Consider the following 22,917-nt stretch of genomic DNA (forward strand, 5'->3'; position numbering starts at 1 on the left):
CAATAAATCAAAGGGACTTAAAACAGGGTGTAATGTAGGCTGGTGTTAAGGTTTGAAAAAGAAAGGGAGAAGAAAGGGAAACCAAGAGTAGTAAAAATATACATTCTACTCTGAAAAAGGCCAAAATGAAAAATCAAAACTCAATTATTTACAAACGACTTACAATTCTTGAATTTCAATATGAATGAATGTTCAAGATGAACTTAGATATTAACATACTCTTTCTTTTCTACCTCTGATTTGTTTTTTTCTTTTTTTTTTCTTCTTTCTTTTTTCTTTTGAGGCTCTTTTCCTGGGTTTTCTTCTTTTTTAAAGATAATACTGGAATAAGAAATCGTCCATTTAGACACCTTTTGAAGCACAACCACATATAATTAAAGGACTATTCAATTGAATCCTTATACTTTAACGAACCCGTGATTTTTGAACATGGACATTACTCAAATCAGCAACTAAAATTGAATAAAATAACAGAATATATAGACTCTGATGGCTAAAATGTCCCTGGCCAAGGGATTCAAACAAGGGTTATATCAAGAATAGTGAAAAAGCTCAAATGTGGCTAACTAAGGGCTGGTACTGTTTATTTTTGTTAGTCTTGGGCAAGACTATTTGAAATGGCTAAGAAAAGAAACATACTACCCTTATCATTTTTAATATTTGAATACATCAGTGTGGTCTCGAAATGCATAACATGGCAAGTTCTAGAATTTCAAACTAGAATTGGACAACTCTCAGAAAGAATAGAACAAAGTGTAATGTTTTTGTTCTTGCATGTAGGCTCAAAAACTTTCCAAAAATTGGGGTAAATTGGTGTTGTTTCATTCAAAACGCCTGTCATGTAATGGGAAATTAATCAAGTGGTTCATATGCATGCTCAAGACAATTGTGCAATCCTGACCTTTTGAAATCGACAGCTTTACTCAAAACAAGACTTAGGGGTTTCAATACTAAGTTGGCAACCTAGTTTCAACCGAGTGCAAAACTGAGAGCTAGCATTGTTATTTCTAGGGACAAAACAAATGGTGGACACCCCACACTAGACTCGAGCATATTTTTCGGGTTTTTTTTCACTCGAGGTGGACACCTCACACTAATTTAGCACATATTCCATAAAATTGAACCCACAAAATTGCAGCAGTAAAATAAGGAAATTTCAGCAGCAGTAAATTTTCAAAACAGTCAGAAGCCCTTCAACAAATTAACCATCACACTCAGCCAATTAACCATGAAATCAAACACTTCTATAGCAAAGATCCCTCCCCCACTTTTCTCCTCGCATTGTCCTCAATGCGGAATTCAAACAATCAGGAGAGAAGGACAACAAACAAGAGGAAAGTAATAAATTGAAAAAGAAAAATTCACTTACTGCACTATTTGGAGGAACATGTCCTTAAGCCCACTTAACAAGAAACTAAAGCTTATTCCACCATTTTCAAGCTCTTTGACACCTGCAAATTAAATCGAAAGGAAACACATGCCTATTGAAGAAGATGATGGCAGTTAAGTCAGTTATTAAAAAAAACAAAAACAAAAACAAAACATAAAGGATAACTTGGATCTTTGAGCAAGACCAACTTGGGCTGCCTCCCAATAGCGCCGCTAGTTAACGTCTTTGGCTAGACACTCTTGAACTCTAAATCTAGTCTCCTGGGTCAAGATATTGAACTTCTCCAGAGACTCCAATTGGGATATTCTTGTAAAATGGCTTGAGTCTGTGGCCATTTACTTTTTGCACTTTCCCATTCTCCAGGCTCTTAATTTCCACAGCACCTTGAGGGTAAATCTTCATGACCATGAAAGGTCCTATCCATTTGGACTTTAATTTTCTAGAAAACAATCTCAATCGATAATGGTGTAAAAATACCTTCTGTCCTATTCGAAATTGTTTCTGGATAATCATATCATCATGAAATTTCTTGGTTTTCAACTTATTGATTCTCGGGCTTTCGCAAGCTTCATTCTTCAACTCTTCAAGCTCCTGTACTTGTAGCTTCCTAACACTTTCAATTTCGATGCTCTTTTCAACAACCACCTGTAATTCATCTTCCCTATAAAAATCAGAATCATGTTGTGTTATTGGTTCGACAACATCTATACCACAAACGGAAGACAGTTCATTAGGAATTTTTATGGCCTTATAAACATCAAATTGAACAATTTTACCATCAAACTCCATAGTCATTGTTCCTTTGTGGACATCGATTTTTGTCCGAGCAGTTGTTAGGAATGGTCTACCTAACAGGATTTCCGATGAATCCGAAGAGCGATCTTCATCTTCCATGTCTACGACATAGAAATCAGCTTGAAAAATTAAACCATTAACCTGCACAAGAACATCTTCCAACAAACATTCGGGATAAACTATAGACCGGTTAGCGAGTTGGATTACTACTCCTGTTTCCTCTAAAGGACCAGTATTTAAAGATGAATAAATTGATTTAGGCATGACATTAATTGACGCTCCTAGATCACACATTGCTCTTTTAATGCTAGTATTTCCGATTTGGCAGGAAATAGCAAACATACCTCTGTCCTTGCACTTTTGGGGCATTTTTCCTTGTAGGACAGCAGATACATTCTCACACATTGTTATCTTTTCATATCCAACTTTCTTGGTTTTATTAGCACACAATTCTTTGAGAAATTTTGCATATCGGGGTATTTGTTTTATAGCATTAAGCAAAGGAATATTTACCTCCACCTTGCGGAATGTATCAAAGATGTCTTTCTCCTCCTTTTCATTCTTTGATTTGGCCAAACGACTAGGGAAAGGTGGTCTAATTACCAAAGGTGTGTCTTGATTTGTGGCTTTTTCTCCAGATGACTTACCAACTGAACCTTCTGTCTCATTTTGATATACCTGATCTTTACTTGCAGATTTCTCTAACACAGGCTGTTCTGATTCGGAAATAGACTTAGTCTTGGGCAAGACTAATGCTTTTCCGCTGCAAAGCGAGATTTCACTCACATTCTGTCTTGGATTCGCCTCAGTTTGTGAAGGTAACTTCCCCTGGGATTGTATTGCACTCAGAATGGTTGCTATCTGACTCATTTGCTTCTCTAAATTTTGGAAATTTGCTTGAACATTTACATTGATCTTGCTTTGTTCTTCCTGAAATTTCAACAAGTTAGAAAGAACAGATTGGTCATTAGGATTTGGCAGCATACCTAAATTTGGATCTGTTTGAACATGTATATATTGTTGAGGTCTTTGCTGATATTGTTGGGGAATGTTTGGTTGAAGCACATTATTTTGCTGCTTGTAGCTGAGGTTCGGATGATCACGTAATCCGGGATTATATGAATTTGAGTATGGGTCATACTTATGTGGAGGTTTCCCCTGATATCCGAGGACGGCATTAATCTGTTCCGGTGTTCCTTCATGCAATGTGGGACATTCATTTGTGGCATGTCCAGTAACTGTACAGATCCCACATGCCTTAACTTGAACTACATTTCCTACAACCAAATTTTGCACAAGAGATGTCAAAGAATTTATTTTTTCTTCAATGGAAGAAGTACTTACCTCATAAGCTTTCCTTGGACCATCTTGCTGCTTCCCAAATTGTTGGGAAGTTTCTGCCATACTTTTGATCAAATCTTTAGCCGTATTTGGTGTTTTATCAATAAGGCTTCCCCCACTAGCAGCATCTATCATCTTTCTTTCCATACCTAGAATTCCCTCATAAAAATATTGAATAAGAGAATGTTCAGTTATCCCATGTTGGGGACAGCTTGCACATAGCCTTTTGAACCTCTCCCAATAGTCATGGAGTGTCTCAATATCTTTTTGCCTTATTCCACTAATCTCCCTACGAATCATTGATGCTCGAGAAGCTGGAAAATACTTCTCTAGGAATGCTTGCGTCATGCCAATCCATGTTGTGATGGATCCAGATGGTAGGTTGAGAAACCAGTCTTTAGCTGCATCCTGCAAAGAAAAGGGAAAAGCTCTTAATTTCACTTGTTCCTCGGTTATTCCTTGGGGACTCATACCTGAGCAGACCGCATGAAATTCTTTGAGATGATTATGCGGATTTTCGCTTTCCATTCCATGAAACTTAGGCAAATAATGAATCAGTCCTGATTTAAGTTCAAAAGCCGCATTTAGGACTGGGTATGTGACGCATAAGGGCTGTTGATCAGCCTGAGGTGCATGAAGTTGTCTTAAAGTTCTGGCTGCCATCGTTTCCTCTTCAGATTGTTCACTTTCTTCACTGGAAATTTCTTCTTCCTCACTAGAAGTGGAAGTTTCAGACCTGGTCATAAATTGCTTTAAATCAAGTTAGAATATTCCCCGGCAACGGCGCCAAAATTTGATGGGTGTCGAATCCACCAAAAATAATTAATACTTTACTTGACCGAAATATGGATTTGTAACAAGGGTAAGCAAAGGTCGAACCCAAAGGAATATTACTGACTCAAAACAATAATGACTTGATAAATAAACAAAGTAAATAAACAAGGGGTTTTGATTTGTGAGATTTAACCAATTGAGAATTTCAAATAAAATAAAATTAGCAAGAGTAAATATGATTTGTAAACAACGTTTTGGAGAAATCCGATTAAGGGGGTTCGCAGGTAGGTAATTCACTCAGTATCGATCACAGACAGATAAAATAGACTCTTATACACATACTAGATCGGTTTGGAGTATTCTTCCTTAATATTAAACTGGTCAAGCACGCGCGTATAACCAGTTCCTAATCAATAAATAATCCTGCCTTAGCGGTCAAGATTTAATCTATTGACAGCCTGATGAATTAGAAAAACCCGACCTTAGCCAACCGACACTCAGCGTAGACGATTCAGAAACTAAATTACTTGTTCATTCGACTCAAATAAACCTAATTAATTTTGTATTAATGTCACATGAAAGACAATCTCAGGTTGTCAAATCTGAATCTATTCTTTCAAATACAAAACTAACTCAATTTATATTATCGATTGCTACTATGATTGGTTCATTTAGGTAAAACTCTAACTTTACCAATTCAGCCGTATGACAATCCAATTCAAAGAACGATCTGCAGTTATCATTCGAAGATTGTTTAATCAATTGAAAATAAATCCTTAAATACAATGAACAAATAAACGGTAGATTAATAAGAATAATTAAAGCACAACAATCTCACAATAATGAAGAAAACCCTCATTTGAATTAACCCTTAACCGAATATAGAAGTTTAGCTACGAATAGCCATGGAAGAACACATGTTTCTGTTTCAAAGAGAGAACAAAATAATACTGAAAAATAAAACCTAAAAAGAACCTATTTTAAGAACGTAAATCAGGCTTTTTATAAAGAAAAGCCTCTCCTAAAAATTAGCTAACCAAATAATCTTCTTTTCCAATCACAAATCTTTTCTAATTTTTATATCTCCTAATTTCGTGCATGCTTAGTAATTCCCAACTGTCTAGGTTCATTCTTGATAGAATAAGGGAGAGTCCTGATCAATTCTGGAGTCTGCGATTCCCGAAATCCTTAGTCTTGGGCAAGACTAACTCCATTTTCGTTTCAGCTCCTCCGAATCAGCTCCAAATTCCCTTCTAGTCCAAATTTGCTTCAATTAAGTCCAATTCCGCTCCTTTTAATCATTTGAGTCCTGTGGAGGCAAATCAAACCAAAACAAGCAATAATACCCAAAATAACACCAAATTAATTAAATAACCTAGCATTAAAGTGGACATTTGAACGTTGAATTGGACACTTATCAAATACCTCACACTTACCCAATGCTTGTCCCTAAGCATATCAGATCATGTCAACAGCTCTTTACTCTTATGATTTCGTGTTAACCAACCTTTCCCAATCCCCCCTCATAATGTGAAGATTATCAGCCATCAACTCTCAAAGCCAAGACATTATTCATGTTTGAACATACAATGTAACCACTTGAAAAATCTCAGCAAACAAGCTTTTGACCATGTACATAAGGTGTGAATTAAAATCAACAGCACCCTCACGGAAATCACTCATTACACTCAAGTGTTTAGGCTATGATTAATTTTCAAGAAATCGCTCAATTCACAACCTAGAATGCAATTACCATAGGCTTGCCAATATATCAAATCTCGACCACTTAGTATGAATTCAAGTCAATAAATCAAAGGGACTTAAAACAGGGTGTAATACAGGCTGGGGTTAAGGTTTGAAAAAGAAAGGGAGAAGAAAGGGAAACCAAGAGTAGTAAAAATATACATTCTACTCTGAAAAAAGGCCAAAATGAAAAATCAAAACTCAATTATTTACAAACGACTTACAATTCTTGAATTTCAATATGAATGAATGTTCAAGATGAACTTAGATATTAACATACTCTTTCTTTTCTGCCTCTGATTTGTTTTTTTCTTTTTTTTCTTCTTTCTTTTTTCTTTTGAGGCTCTTTTCCTGGGTTTTCTTCTTTTTTAAAGATAATACTGGAATAAGAAATCGTCCATTTAGACACCTTTTGAAGCACAACCACATATAATTAAAGGACTATTCAATTGAATCCTTATACTTTAACGAACCCGTGATTTTTGAACATGGACATTACTCAAATCAGCAACTAAAATTGAATAAAATAACAGAATATACAGACTCTGATGGCTAAAATGTCCCTGGCCAAGGGATTCAAACAAGGGTTATATCAAGAATAGTGAAAAAGCTCAAATGTGGCTAACTAAGGGCTGGTACTGTTTATTTTTGTTAGTCTTGGGCAAGACTATTTGAAATGGCTAAGAAAAGAAACCTACTGCCCTTATCATTTTTAATGTTTTAATACATCAGTGTGGTCTCGAAATGCATAACATGGCAAGTTCTAGAATTTCAAACTAGAATTGGACAACTCTCAGAAAGAATAGAACAAAGTGTAATGTTTTTGTTCTTGCATTTAGGCTCAAAAACTTTCCAAAAATTGGGGTAAATTGGTGTTGTTTCATTCAAAACGTCTGTCATGTAATGGGAAATTAATCAAGTGGTTCATATGCATGCTCAAGACAATTGTGCAATCCTGACCTTTTGAAATCGACAGCTTTACTCAAAACAAGACTTAGGGGTTTCAATACTAAGTTGGCAACCTAGTTTCAACCGAGTGCAAAACTGAGAGCTAGCATTGTTATTTCTAGGGACAACACAAAGGGTGGACACCCCACACTAGACTCAAGCATATTTTTCAGGTTTTTTTTTCACTCGAGGTGGACACCTCACACTAATTTAGCACATATTCCATAAAATTGAACCCACAAAATTGCAGTAGTAAAATAAGGAAATTTCAGCAGCAGTAAATTTTCAATGCTAGACGGTAAACCCAGATATCGCCCCGTATCCAACGGGAGATGAACCTGCAATAAATTGCAAAGCACAGCTTGCTCCTCCTGTTTTACATTAGGACTGAAAAAAATTCTGGATTTCTGCTTATTTATAGCTTGACCAAAAGCAGCTTCATAGATGGTAAGGATATCCATAATACAAGTGCTCTCCTTAGTGGTTGCCTTAAAAAACAGAAAGCTATCATCAACGAAAAACAGATGAGAGACCCTAGGAGCCCCTCTAACAATAGAGGAACCATGTGTTGAAACACCTTTCCACATAATTTTGATTTGACAAAATTGTTTAAGTATAATTGAAATACATATTCTAAACACACTAAGTTTAAATGCTTTGATTTATTCTACTAATGTGTTTGTTCAATGTTGAGTTAAAATTGTTTATAAGACACAAGAATTAAAAGGCCCAAGCCCAATACGGAAGTCAAGGCCCAAGTCAAACAACTCAGTACAACTCGGCCCGCCTTTGTTAAAACGTTGTCGCTTTGGACGAAACGCAACTCAGCAAGAGAAGGATCTAGAAGACCTTCGGGAACAACTTCAAGATGAAGCTGCTGAGTAGACTCGACAAAGCGTACAAGACAGCAACTGGCTAAGGAAAACTTCCAGACAAAGTATTTCTACTTTGGGTAAAGTTCAGACGACACAGTATGCTGTCTAGTTGACTTTACCATAAAAGGAGAGACATTCTGCTGAGCTGACCGAGGACAGAAGATACACAAATCTGATTGGCCGAGAGCTCTGAGCAAGTCAGGATGACAACGACAGGAAGCCGTTTACCTCCAACGGTTATTTTGAAATTCGAAATGACCGATGCCCAGACGTCTCTATAAATAGGGCCATCAGAAGCTTCATTCAACACAGAACTTGATCAAGCCATTACGCTGACCAAATTTCTACACAAGTTCTGCAAGCAAGAAGCAAAGCAAATCTTACACTACAATTCATACATTTGTGTAAAAGTCTAGAGTGATTATTTCAATCGTCTAAAGTGTCTTAGCAAATCATTGTATAGGACAAAACACTTATCATTTCTAGAGAATAGAAATGAGAGGCTGAGTACTCGGTTATAGTACTCAGCAAGAGATTAGGATTGAGTAGAGGTATAGAGGAGGGTACTCTTGTCATACTCAGTTGCTAAGATTGTAAAAGGTTTGAGGCTCTACCTTTAAAGAGCTCAGTAGAGGATTCGAAATCTCGGAACGTGTTCCGGGGACAGGACGTAGGCTTAGAAGAAGCCGAACCTGGATAAATCTGCTGAGTAAAGTATTTCTTACCTTTAACTCCTTATATATATTGCTTGCTTAAAATAACCAAAAACTGACCAAGTAAAGAGGTCAAGTTGAGTTGTGCGTGTTGAACATCTGAGCTCAGGAATAGACTCTAAGTGCTATCTCCTGACTCAAGCTAAGAAACTGACCTAATCACCAGTTGACTAAGCCAGTATCTTGCTGTTTACTCAGTGCCGCTGTTAAAACCTTTTTCCTTAGAAAAAGAAGTCTGCCCTAATTGCGAAAAAGTTTAAATAGTTCCTAACCCCCCCCCCCCCCTTGGAACTATACTTGCAACCTTACAAGGGACCAATAAGTGGTATCAGAGCTTAAAAGCTCACTGTAAAAGGTCTAACAACCTTGAGCTGATCCCTACCATGGGCAAAAACAGCACTTGGTTTCTCCCTGGAAACCAAACAACTCAGATATTACCTGAGGGGCTGTCCATTACTAGGCCTCCCCTATTCTTCGGGTCAAACTATACCTTCTGGAAGAATATGATGAAAAATTTCATTCAGGCTACAAACATGAGTGTCTGGCTATCTATAGTCCAAGGCCCATTTGTACCTGTCGAAGTTGTGGCTGGCCAAACAGTTGTAAAAGCTGAGGCCAAATGGACAGAGGATGATCTTAAGAAGCTCCAAAATCATGCTTCGGCTATCAATATGCTTCACTGTGCACTCGATGCTGCAGAATATAATAAAATCTCAGGTTGTGAGTCGGCGCAAGAGATCTGGAAAAAGCTGGAAGTCACCTACGAGGGAACCAATAAAGTAAATGAGTCCAAGGTGAATCAGCAGATGAGACTGTACGAGCTGTTCGAGATGAACAATGATGAGGGCATTTCAGACATGAATGCAAGGTTTACCAACATCATTAATGAGCTCAAGAGACTTGGGAAAATCTTCACTGAGGAAGAACAAGACAAAAAGATTCTCAGGAGTCTTCCTAAAGACTGGCAAGCAAAGAAGACAGCTGTTGAGGAAGCTCAGGATTTAACCACCTACAAATATGACGAACTCATCGGCTCGTTGCTGACCCATGAGATATCTATGAAAAACTTCGAGGTGAAGGAAAAATCTGAAGACAAGAAGCAGAAATCCCTTGTCATGAAAGCTGACTCCACTGACGGGAGCTCAACTGATGATGAGGAGATGGCCATGTTCACAAGAAAGATGAAAAGGCTATTCAGGAAGAATGACAAATACTCTAAGAAGCCTTACAGAAAGTTTGATAAGTATAAAGCTGACTCAAGCGACAGCAAATACAAAAAGGACAGCTCAAAGCCCATTACATGCTTTGAGTGCCATCAAACCGGCCATATTAAGTCAAGCTGCCCCACACTGAGGAAAGACAAGAAGAACGGCAAAAAGGCAATGGTGGCTACATGGAGCGACAGTGATGAGTCTTCATCTACAGAAACTGAGGCCACCGAGTCAGCGAAGATATGCTTCATGGCTGACGAACTTGCTGAGTCGTGCGTCTCTGAGCATGCTGACCTATCCGTTGCATCAGATGACGAAGAGCAATCAAATGAGGTAATTACCCTTCCCCAGCTCAGAAACGATATGGTTAATGCCCTGAGTGATCTCTACACACTTGTCAAGAAGTGTAATAAGAAAGTTAGAGCACTCAGCAGGCGCTGTGACAAAGTGGAAGAGGTCAAACTGAGTGACCTCAGATTCCTTCTTCAGGACAATTCAACTCTGCATGATAACATGAAGATCATACATGAGTCTGTCTCTGAAGTCCAATCAGTTTCAAAGAAACTGAGAAAGGACGTCACAACTATCCAGAACCAACTAAAGGTTCCAAATAAAAGAAATAGTCCTCTGAGAACTCAGTACCAAGGTACTCAGCAGAGATGGAATCCCCAGCGAAAAGTCCAGTGTGACTTTTGTGGGAAGAAAGGACACACCACTAAGGTGTGCTGGCACGCTCAGCACTGGGGTGCTGACAAGTCAGTGAAACATCCTAAACAGAAGGTCAGCTGTGACTTCTGTGGAAAGAATGGCCATACTGTCCAAGTATGTCGCCATAAAATAAAATATGATGCTTTACCTGTTGCACCTAACAAGCAAGGACCCAAAAAGAATTGGGTACCTAAAAGTAACTAGTTACAATGCAGGTAAGCCTGAGATGTGCCGAGAAGTTAAAGATGTGGTATATTGACAGCGCATGCTCAAGGCATATGACTGGTGATGAAACTCAGTTCATCACGTTTGAGCGTAAACGAGGAGGAAATGTAAGTTTTGGAGACAACAAGAAGGGTAAGATAGTAGGGTCAGGAACCATCGGAGGTAATCCTACTATTGAATCTGTCTCCCTAGTCAGCGGACTCAAATATAACTTACTCAGCGTAGCTCAGCTATGTGACAATGGGAGAAAAGTTATATTTGATGCTACTGGATGTAAAATATACGAGGGTAAAACAAATGAGTTAATCTTAACTGCCCCTCGCATAGATAATGTCTTTATGCTAGACTTAGAGAAAAAGTTTTCAAAAACTGTGTGCTTAGTATCAAAGGAAGAGAATTCCTGGCTATGGCACAGGAGACTTGGTCATGTAAGCATGGACCTCCTGGCCAAACTAGCAAGAAAGCAATTGGTTGAGGGACTGCCTGAACTTAAATTTGAAAAAGATCAATTATGCCACGCTTGCCAAGCTGGAAAACAAACCAAACAATCTTTTCACAGCAAAAATATTGTCTCAACTAAGCGTCCGTTAGAGTTACTACACTTGGATCTCTTTGGTCCAGTCCAGCCGCTGAGTCTGGGTGGAAGAAGATTTTCCTTGCTCATTGTAGATGACTTCTCTCGGTACACGTGGGTCATCTTGCTGACCAGCAAGGATGAGACCTTTGAGACATTTTCAAATTTGGTTAGAAAAATTGAAAATGATAAAGACCTAAAATTAGCTCACATCCGTAGTGATAATGGTGGAGAATTCAAAAACCAAAAGTTTGTTGAATTCTGTGAAGCCAGCGGCATTGACCATAATTTTTCTGCTCCTAGAACACCTCAACAAAATGGGGTTGTAGAAAGGAAGAACAGAACTCTGGTTGAAATAGCCAGGACAATGCTGGATGAGCATAGGCTTCCAAAGTATTTTTGGGGAGAGGCTGTTAACACAGCGTGCTATATTCTTAATAGGGCTTTAGTTAGACTTATACTCAAGAAAACCCCCTATGAACTATGGAAAGGACGAAAGCCCAATATTGGATACTTTCGTGCCTTTGGCTGTAAATGTTTTATTTTAAATACCAAAGATAGCTTAGCAAAGTTTGACTCAAAAGCTGATGAGGCTATCTTTTTGGGCTACTCAACAAACAGCAAAGCATATAGAGTTTTTAATAAGCGAACTCAAGTTTTAGAAGAGTCAGTACATGTAGAGTTCGACGAAACTAACCCTGCAGGTAGATACCAGCCGCTGACCGAAGATGATCCACACTCAGTGACCACCGCTGACCAAGAACCAGCTACTGAGTCATTCACTAAAAGGCTGACCAAGAGTAAGAGTGAACCTAAGATTACTTTTACTGACCCATCTACTTCTGCGGAGATTGTTGAAACACAGACAGCACAAGACATGAATCTACCTAAAGAGATAAGGATCCCAAGAGGGCACTCAGAAAGTGCAATCCTTGATTCTGCTGGGAATACCCTGATGACGAGGAATCAACTCAAGAAGTACCTCAGCAATGTTGCTTTCGTCTCAGTTCAAGAACCGAAGAATTTCGCTGAAGCTGAGTACGATGAATTCTGGATGAACGCAATGCAAGAGGAGCTCGATCAATTCAGAAGAAACGATGTATGGGAACTAGTGCCTCATCCAAAGAGTCAAAAGACCATTAGAACAAGATGGGTCTTCAGGAACAAGATGGATGAACAAGGAAATGTAGTCAGGAACAAAGCAAGGCTTGTAGCTCAGGGCTACAGTCAGCAAGAAGGTATTGACTACGGTGAGACCTTTGCCCCAGTGGCAAGGCTAGAGGCAATTAGAATTCTATGTGCATATGCATCTTACATGAACTTTAAATTATTCCAAATGGATGTCAAAAGTGAATTTCTTGATGGAGTTATAAACGAGGAGGTTTATGTTAATCAACCTCCAGGTTTTGAGGACCATAAGTTCCCTAACCATGTTTACAAACTCAAAAAGGCTCTATACGGCCTCAAGCAAGCACCACGTGCTTGGTATGAGAGGCTGACCAGTTTCCTGCTGACTAGAAATTACGTCAGGGGCAAAGCTGATACAACCTTATTCATTAAGAGAAAGGGTAAAGATACCCTGCTGGCCCAAATTTATGTTGATGATATAATATTTGGTGCAACTAACGAATCAATGTGCAAGGAGTTTAGCAAACAAATGCAGACTGAGTTCGAAATGTCCATGATGGGAGAACTCAACTTCTTCCTCGGTCTTCAAATTAAACAAGGAAAGAATGGCATCTTCATCAGTCAAGCCAAATATGCCAAGGAGATATTAAAGAAATATGACTTGGAGAATTGCAAGCCAATATCCACTCCTATGGGCACTGACACTGTCCTCTGCGCTGACGAGAATGGTAAGTCAGTAGACAGCAAATTATATCGAGGTATGATAGGCTCTCTACTTTACTTAACAGCCAGTAGACCGGACATTCAGTTTTCAGTATGCTATTGTGCTAGATATCAATCTAACCCTAAGGAATCTCATTACATTGCTGTAAAAAGAATCCTTAGATATTTGCAAAGCTCAGTGAACGCAGGTTTATGGTATCCCAATACTCATAATTTCACACTCATCGGATTCACTGACGCTGACTATGGACGGGATAAGCTGGAACGTAAAAGCACCTCTAGAGGATGTCACTTCTTAGGAAGCTGTCTTGTATCCTAGTTCAGCAAAAAGCAGGCGTCAGTAGCCTTGTCTACCACTGAAGCTGAGTACATTGCTGCTGGTCATTGTGTTGCTCAAGTCCTATGGATTAAGCAACAGCTTGAAGACTATTGTGTTCAAACGAAGACAATTGAAGTCAAATATGACAACAAAAGTGCAATTGATCTTTCAAAGAACCCAATTCAACACAGCAGAATGAAGCATGTCAGCATCAGACATCACTTCATTAGAGACCATGTACTCAAAGATGAGATCAAACTAACCTTTGTCCCAACGGACGAGCAGCTTGCGGATATCTTCACGAAGCCACTGGCCCGTGAGCAGTTCAGCATACTGAGAGAAGCTATTGGTATGTTTAATCCTCTTCAGTAAATTCCTGAACTAAATGAATATGCATGCTGAGTGAATTACTATGCTGAATGATTGTTTTTGCTGTGTACTCATTGAAATCAATTAAACAGCAAATACTGAGTAAACTTGCACACTGAGTTAGTTAGTCTTAAAACTTAGAAATCATCCTTTTATGCAATACTGGCCACTCAGAATATCAAACGCTTGGCATTCTAAACGCTGAGTGTTAGATCCGTTAGAATAATTGCAAAAGCACGCGTATAGCCACCAAGGATGACGTACGCGCCGAATGTGTCATAAATGCCAGGATTATTGTCGGTTCACAATCCCGAGGCAAAACTGACACATGGATTCGATAAGATCCATTCCTCACCTCTATAAATAATGGGTAATTCCCCATTTTTATTCTTTACGCTTATCGAACTCTCTGGCAAAGAAATTCTTTCTCTCTAAAAACCCCTCTAAGCTTTCCCATCCTCAACTATGACTAAGGTTTCCTACAACATCTCCGGTGCCGGCCACCAAAAGTCCAACTCCGGTGAACCTACAGGGAATCCTCCCACACCCAGCAAAGGAAAAGCTGGCCATTCCTCTTCTGGTAAGGGCAAGAATGTCAGGACCTACACAAAGGTCTTCGAAAATGTACGGGAATGGAAGGTTGAGCCCTCAAGATGGGTATCTGAAGCCTTCGTACAGAACGAACAACCCTTCTGTGAGTGGATTTCACAGAATGGATGGACTGAGCTATTTTCGATTAGGGATTACACCTATCCTGACCTGGTAAAGGAGTTTTACCACAACCTCCGTGTTGCAAATGACAATCCTGACTATCTGTGTACAGTGGTGAAAGAGAAAACCATCTTCATCAACCCTCTCTACTTAGGAAATCTGCTCAAATTAAAAACTGAGGGAGCAAGGCTGAGGAGATCTGGAGATCAGGATGGAACTGGGTATGCAACTAACTTCTGTAAACCTGAGGGTCACTCAGGAGAAGTCTCAGCTTCATCTATGGGTCAGCACCAGAAGATGGCTCATTACTTGCTGACCTACTTCATCTACCCGAAGATCAACTGCACTACCTCAGTAACGAACTTCGAGCAATGCTTTATATGGCATATGCTGACGTACACACCAATCAATATGCCAGTCTTTCTTGTCGCTGGCTTCCTACGGAGTACTGGTACGCTGAGGCTAGGATCAATCATCACAAGAATCCTCATTGACCACAAAGTTGATCTTGTCGATGAGGAGATGACTCGAGGATCTGAGATCACATCGGCTTCGCTGAGAGCATTAAAATTCGGACAGCCTTTGAAGAAAGGTAAAGCTGCTGCTGCTGCTGGACAAGCTGAGGAAACTGCTGTCCCAAAGAAAGGGAGAAGGACTAAGGCCCCAGCTTCCCGAAAAAGAAAAGCTGCTGAGACTCCTTCCAAAGATGTTGAGTCTCCAGCTAAAAGGCAGAAGTCAGCTGGTAAGTCAGCTGAGAAACGAAGCAGGCAAGGTGAGCCTGGAACTGAGGAAACTATTGAGCAACCTCAGAAGAAGCAGAAGCCTTCTACACTGACTCCCCTCAATGCCATACCTACAGACTTTGTTGTACCTGGTGACTCCCACTTCACCCAGTGTCAAGGTACAGTAGCTGAGCATGACGAACATGAGGTACAACTGGATGATCATTTCATCTCCCAAGTAGAGGAAGAACTCGATGGTGACAGTACAGAAGAAGAAGAAGAAGAAGAGGCCAGCGGTCAGGATGACGCTGAGGACACTGAGGAGACAGCCAGTGAACATGAGACTGAGCAGGCCAATACTGTGTTGGCTGCTGGAGAAGAGCAAGTACTTGACCAATACAATGTTGATCAAGTCCAAGTGCAAGCTGACCAGCCTCATGATGAGCAACAAGAATCTTCTCCTTCTCACTCAGGAGATCCTAGTCAAACTGTCACTCCACCTCGTAGAAGAAGAAAGTTGGTTAAGGCCAGTGAGAACCCTGTCAGTGAACCTCATGTGCCACCACCAACTCTTCCTGACTTTGTTATTTCAAAGCCAACTAAGGACCCCTCTACAGTCAAGCTGAAATTTTTCAAACGCCAACAAACCTCTACAGCATCGGCGTCCTTAGAAAAGCAAGCCTCTGTTGCTTCTCAACAGGAACATGCTGACCAAAATGCCTCTGCCACCTCAACAAGTCAGGTTGAGCCAATTACTGTTAATGCTATTACTCCAAGCATGGTGCTGACTCCAAACATATCCGCCCCCATCAGCACAGACAGTATTCAAGTTACTACTTCTTCACCTCATCTATCTGCCGATCAATCAACTATACCTGAAACTCAAGTGCAGATTGAAAACGCTATTCCAGTCACTGACCAGGTCACTCCTTTCACTCCTCTTCCTTCCGGTCACACTGATGTCCCTGAAGGCTCTCAAAGCTATTTGAATGCCACTGAGTCCGGCAAAAGGATAATTGACTCAGTGCAAGCGTTGATCAGAGACCTTCAACAATCTACTCCTCCTGCTGCTGGATTATCAACTCTTGAGACTACTCAGCTTTCCCAGGTCACTCAGCTTCTCAACGAAGTTAAGGGACTCAAGGACCTGCTGAACGTCATCATTTCTTTTCAAGCACAGCAAGCTAAGCATGATTCAATTACCAAGCTGGCTGAGATCCAGCTGACAACTGTGCAACACTTGAACTCTTTACAACAACAAATTCAGAACTTGTCAGCTGTGAACCCCGACTATGCCACTTCATCTGAAGTCAAGATGCTCTTTGCTCAGCTTCACACCGAGCAACTCAAGACCAATGAGCAAATGGTTTCTTACAATCAGTGCTCAGTAGAGCAAATTGGTGAGGCTATTCGCTTGCTGAATCTGAATAAGCAAGAGATGGATACTGACGCAATGAAACAGAATGAGATGCTGTCTATCACACGACAAACCTTCAACCACATTCGTCATACCAATATTCAACGTCAATATTACGACACAGCCCTTTTAAAGACCTTTCACCAAGTCTTTGCTGGTCTTACTGAAGCACTCATCTGGCAAGGCAAAGCTCAGGCGTTTAACGTCAACATGATCAGTGCTGCTGAACTCAACATACCCGAAGAGGTATCCACTGATGGAGTTGCAATTTTTGACGGCGTCAATGAAAGCGCTGAGAAACTTAAGGCGCTGTCCCAAGAACTGACTCGAGCTGTCTTAACTGATGCCTTCAGACTTCCTCCTCCTGATGCTGACAAAACGGGGGAGAAAGAACAATCAGCTAGAGCTCAGCATGAGCGTAGTCAGTCTCAGCAAAAGAAAAAGAAATAGAGATAGGCTAGAACTAGAACGTTTTTTTATGTTATCCCTTGTACCTATTTCTGTTATTTCTAATGCACTGACTACTTATATAATTACTTGCATCGTTCATTATATGAGTTATGAGTTATTTTACCTTGATGCCAAGTATTAAGTCATTATGTATCTTCAATTAATCAGCCATGTTTAATACTTATAAAACTTATTGATTGAATCAAATGCTGATAACATGTTTGACATTGACCTATATGTTTATAAAACATTGTCTTATAAAACTCATTGAACCAACAAATTACTCAGCGCACTCTAAATGATTAAACCTTCCGCTTAATACTGAGTAAATAGAATATGTAGAATAAGCTGACCTATATCTGAAAACTGACCTTAGACTTACTCGATCAAACCGTAAAATGTTTAGAGTAAAACCAAGTCAGTAGCTCAACCCTTACGGGGGAGTTTTCTAAGTTATACTAGGTCAACTATCAAGGGGGAGCTCAATACTGAGTTCCTCGCTGAATAGTTTTGCCAACATCAAAATGGGGGAGTTTGTTGAAACACCTTTCCACATAATTTTGATTTGACAAAATTGTTTAAGTATAATTGAAATACATATTCTAAACACACTAAGTTTAAATGCTTTGATTTATTCTACTAATGTGTATGTTCAATGTTGAGTTAAAATTGTTTATAAGACACAAGAATTAAAAGGCCCAAGCCCAATACGGAAGTCAAGGCCCAAGTCAAACAACTCAGTACAACTCGGCCCGCGTTTGTTAAAACGTTGTCGCTTTGGACAAAACGCAACTCAGCAAGAGAAGGATCTAGAAGACCTTCGGGAACAACTTCAAGATGAAGCTGCTGAGTAGACTCGACAAAGCGTATAAGACAGCAACTGGCTAAGGAAAACTTCCAGACAAAGTATTTCTACTTTAGGTAAAGTTCAGATGACACAGTATGCTGTCTAGTTGACTTTACTATAAAAGGAGAGACATTCTGCTGAGCTGACCGAGGACAGAAGATACACAAATCCGATTGGCCGAGAGCTCTGAGCAAGTCAGGATGACAACGACAGGAAGCCGTTTACCTCCAACGGTTATTTCGAAATTCGAAATGACCGATGCCCAGACGTCTCTATAAATAGGGCCATCAGAAGCTTCATTCAACACAGAACTTGATCAAGCCATTACGCTGACCAAATTTCTATACAAGTTCTGCAAGCAAGAAGCAAAGCAAATCTTACACTACAATTCATACATTTGTGTAAAAGTCTAGAGTGATTATTTCAATCGTCTAAAGTGTCTTAGCAAATCATTGTATAGGACAAAACACTTATCATTTCTAGAGAATAGAAAGGAGAGGCTGAGTACTCGGTTATAGTACTCAGCAAGAGATTAGGATTGAGTAGAGGTATAGAGGAGGGTACTCTTGTCATACTCAGTTGCTAAGATTGTAAAAGGTTTGAGGCTCTACCTTTAAAGAGCTCAGTAGAGGATTCGAAATCTCGGAACGTGTTCCGGGGATAGGACGTAGGCTTAGAAGAAGCCGAACCTGGATAAATCTGCTGAGTAAAGTATTTCTTACCTTTAACTCCTTATATATATTGCTTGCTTAAAATAACCAAAAACTGACCAAGTAAAGAGGTCAAGTTGAGTTGTGCGTGTTGAACATCTGAGCTCAGGAATAGACTCTAAGTGTTATCTCCTGACTCAAGCTAAGAAACTGACCTAGTCACCAGTTGACTAAGCCAGTATCTTGCTGTTTACTCAGCGCCGCTGTTAAAACCTTTTTCCTTAGAAAAAGAAGTCTGCCCTAATTGTGAAAAAGTTTAAATAGTTCCTAACCCCCCCCCCCCTTGGAACTATACTTGCAACCTTACAAGGGACCAACACCATGCAGCTTCCCTTCTTCCTCGGCTTTTGTAATCAATTTAGAAAGGACTTCAGCACAAAGTATAAACAGATAAGGGGAAAGAGGATCCCCTTGTCTAAGGCCCCTACCAGGTTTAATAGGCCCCACAAACGCTCCATTTACAGCCACCGAATATTCAACAGTACTGACACAAAGCATAATCTATTGAATCCAACTATCATGAAAACCCATTCTAACCAGGACAGCCTGCAAAAAACCCCAATCCACACGATCATATGCTTTACTAATATCAATTTTAAGGCCAATCTCACCAACATTGCCTCTGTTTTTCTGTTTCATGTAGTGTAGGGACTCAAAAGCAACCTGAATATTATCAACAATTGAATGATCCGATACAAAAGCAGATTGATTTTCAGAGATAATCCCAGGGAGCACACTCTTAAGTCTGTTAGCCAAGACTTTTGCAATTAATTTGTAAAACACATTACATAAAGCGATTGGTCGAAGATCTTTCATCTGCTCAGGATTGTCGACTTTAGGAATAAGAACAAGAATAGTAGCATTCAAGCTAGGTGGAAATTCCTTCCTTGTCAGAAAACCATTACATGCATTAAACACCTCAGTTCCAATCGTTTCCCAAAAAAACCTGGAAAAAAAACCCGGTGATAGTCCATCAGGCCCAGGTGATTTGTCAGCTTGCATTTGGAAAATAGCTACTTTAAATTCTTCAATATCAAAAGGGGCAATAAGCATGTTATTCATATCATCAGTAATAACGCAAGGTAAAATATCCACATCATCATAACAATTTCCGACAGCCGGTTCAAAAAGAGCAGTAAAATAATTACTTACCATTCGAGCCATATCAGACTCGGCCTCCCAAACAATACCGGCATCATCCCTAAGCCTTTCAATTCGGTTTCTCTGTTTCCGTGATTGACGCAAGCATGAAAAAACCGTGTATTTTGATCCCCATCAGCAAGCCAAAACGCTTTCGCTCTTTGCTGCCAACAGCGAGATTCGACTTCCAGAAAACCGTTAAGCATCCTTTTGGCTTCAAAAAAATCAGTTATAGATGCGCTATCTGTTCTATCTTGTAGCCTACGCATCTTTGATTTACAAAGCTCAATTCCCCTCATAAACCGATGGTTAAAAGCTCGACCCCATTGATCCATATTGCTAGCATATGCTGCTAACTTTCTTAAAAGATCAACTTCAACTCCTGCCACCCAACCCATACGAACCATCTCGATAAACTGTTGATCCTTCAACCAGACATTATCAAACTTAAAACTTCTATTACGTTCCACATGCGACCGATGAACCGTTTCAAGAAGAAGGGGAGAATGATCCGAATAGGCAGACATGAGTACAGAAAGCCTAAAATCAGGAAACCGACTACTCTAGGAGGGAGAGGCCAGTGCCCTATCCAACTTCTCGTGAACCCAGAATCGAGTTCCTCTACTTCTCTCCCAAGTAAATAGCCCACCTTGCATAGCCAAATCCGTCAATGAATTGGAAGCTACTGTATTATTAAAATTCTCCATTAAATAATTCGGATAAGGAGGGCCACCAGCCTTTTCATGCTGAGCAAGGAGACAATTGAAATCCCCAATCAGCAGTAAAGGTAGAATAGAGAAAGAGCAAATTGAATTTAACAGCGACCAAGACTCACTCTGCTTGTTTCTATCAGCATAACCATAAAAACCCACAAACCGCCAATCACCTTTCTCACCATCCCGAATATCACCTTCAATATGGTGGTCCGAGAAAGATTTTATAGAAACCACATCAGTATCCCTCCACAAAAGAGCCAATCCGCCACTCCTACCCTTGCAATCAACAGAAAAACATCGTGGATACTGAAATTGACGGCTCAACACTTCCAGACGACTCTTTAACACTAAAGTTTCCATTAGGAAGACAATATTAGGCTTACTTGATTTAATAAGCTCGCCTAATGATCTAACTGCTCGGGGATTGCCTAGTCCCCGACAGTTCCAGCTTAAGCAATTCATGGCTCTCAGCGGACCTACGCTTCAGGTCTCGCCGCTTCAAAATTGGGAGAAGGTACCAAATCCTTGTTAGGCAAAGAAATAGGAACCTTCAAAGTATCAATTGCAGGTTGTTGAATGTTTTGGAAATTGGGATCCTGAGTTAAAACAATCTCAGGTCCCCCACGTCTTCTCTTCCTATTGGTAGAAAACTCCATTCCCTCCTCCTCCTCCTCATCTACACTCATATTCTCATCAATATGAACAGCACCCTCAGTCAATTTGTGACCCACTTGTGGAGCTTTACCCTTCATTACCTTCTAACCAGATGCCCCAATGTCTGTATTAACCAGGCCCAAAGGAGGTACAGTTGCTGTTGCAGGGCAAGGTATCCCCGGATCACGCAACCATTTGACTGTAGCATTTTCTCCACTTCTACGAACAGGAGCCTTCAACCAATCTCCCCAATCCCTTGTCACCACTTCAGGTATAGTGCCGAACAACTTCCACAGAATCTCTCAGTATGCCCAAAAATTCCACAAAAGTAGCAGAAATTACCAAGTCTCTCATACTTAAACTTGATATATGCCCAATCACTCTGACTCTTCTTAATCTTCTTAAACCTCTTCAATGGTTTCCTCACATCAATCAAGACCCTAATCTGCATATATTGTCTGCGAAGACCCACATTATTCTTGGAATCGTACTCTTGAAACACACCCAAAAAGTCTCCAATTTGCTTTTCCACTACTTCAGAGATTGATCCAATCGGCAAATCATAAATTTGGACCCAGAAAGCAGCCCAATTCAACTCCACCATATCAGGGGAGGCTTCAGTTTTCCATTCCTTCAATACCAGAGTGTGATTATCAAAAGACCAAGGCTCCCCCCTCAATCACCCTATCACGGTTAATAACATGGAAAAACTCGAACACAAAGACATTTGTCTCAAATTCAGAAATTGCAACACCTTTAACTGGCTGCCATATGGTGGCTAAACGATTCTTCATGGCTATGACATTTATTGGTATAACCCAGAGTTCTGCACTAACAGATTCGTACTCGAACCACTCAAATCCAACTCCTCTTCCTCCCAAGCCACAATTGACAGATTCGCCAAATCCTTCTCCATCGACAACCAAACCAACAAGAAAGTAAATTGACAAAGAATGAGATGAAAGAGAACAATGAAAAAGACAGAAACAACCAAATACCAGCATTTCTACTCAATCGGCGGTGATGATCAGAAGAAAACCAACTTTCACGAATCGATCGATCGGAGAGGCGCACAACCTCTCACAAACGTGGAGAGAAAAAACGGTTATTTTTTGTTATAGATTATGAAGTTAGAATGGAATCATTCTTTAGTTGTTTATAACTGATGGGTGTCGAATCCACCAAAAATAATTAATACTTTACTTGACCGAAATATGGATTTGTAACAAGGGTAAGCAAAGGTCGAACCCAAAGGAATATTACTGACTCAAAACAATAATGACTTGATAAATAAACAAAGTAAATAAACAAGGGGTTTTGATTTGTGAGATTTAACCAATTGAGAATTTCAAATAAAATAAAATTAGCAAGAGTAAATATGATTTGTAAACAACGTTTTGGAGAAATCCGATTAAGGGGGTTCGCAGGTAGGTAATTCACTCAGTATCGATCACAGACAGATAAAATAGACTCTTATACACATACCAGATCGGTTTGGAGTATTCTTCCTTAATATTAAACTGGTCAAGCACGCGCGTATAACCAGTTCCTAATCAATAAATAATCCTGCCTTAGCGGTCAAGATTTAATCTATTGACAGCCTGATGAATTAGAAAAACCCGACCTTAGCCAACCGACACTCAGCGTAGACGATTCAGAAACTAAATTACTTGTTCATTCGACTCAAATAAACCTAATTAATTTTGTATTAATG

Source organism: Euphorbia lathyris, chromosome 10 (genome assembly GCF_963576675.1).
Source record: "Euphorbia lathyris chromosome 10, ddEupLath1.1, whole genome shotgun sequence".
NCBI lineage: Eukaryota > Viridiplantae > Streptophyta > Magnoliopsida > Malpighiales > Euphorbiaceae > Euphorbia > Euphorbia lathyris.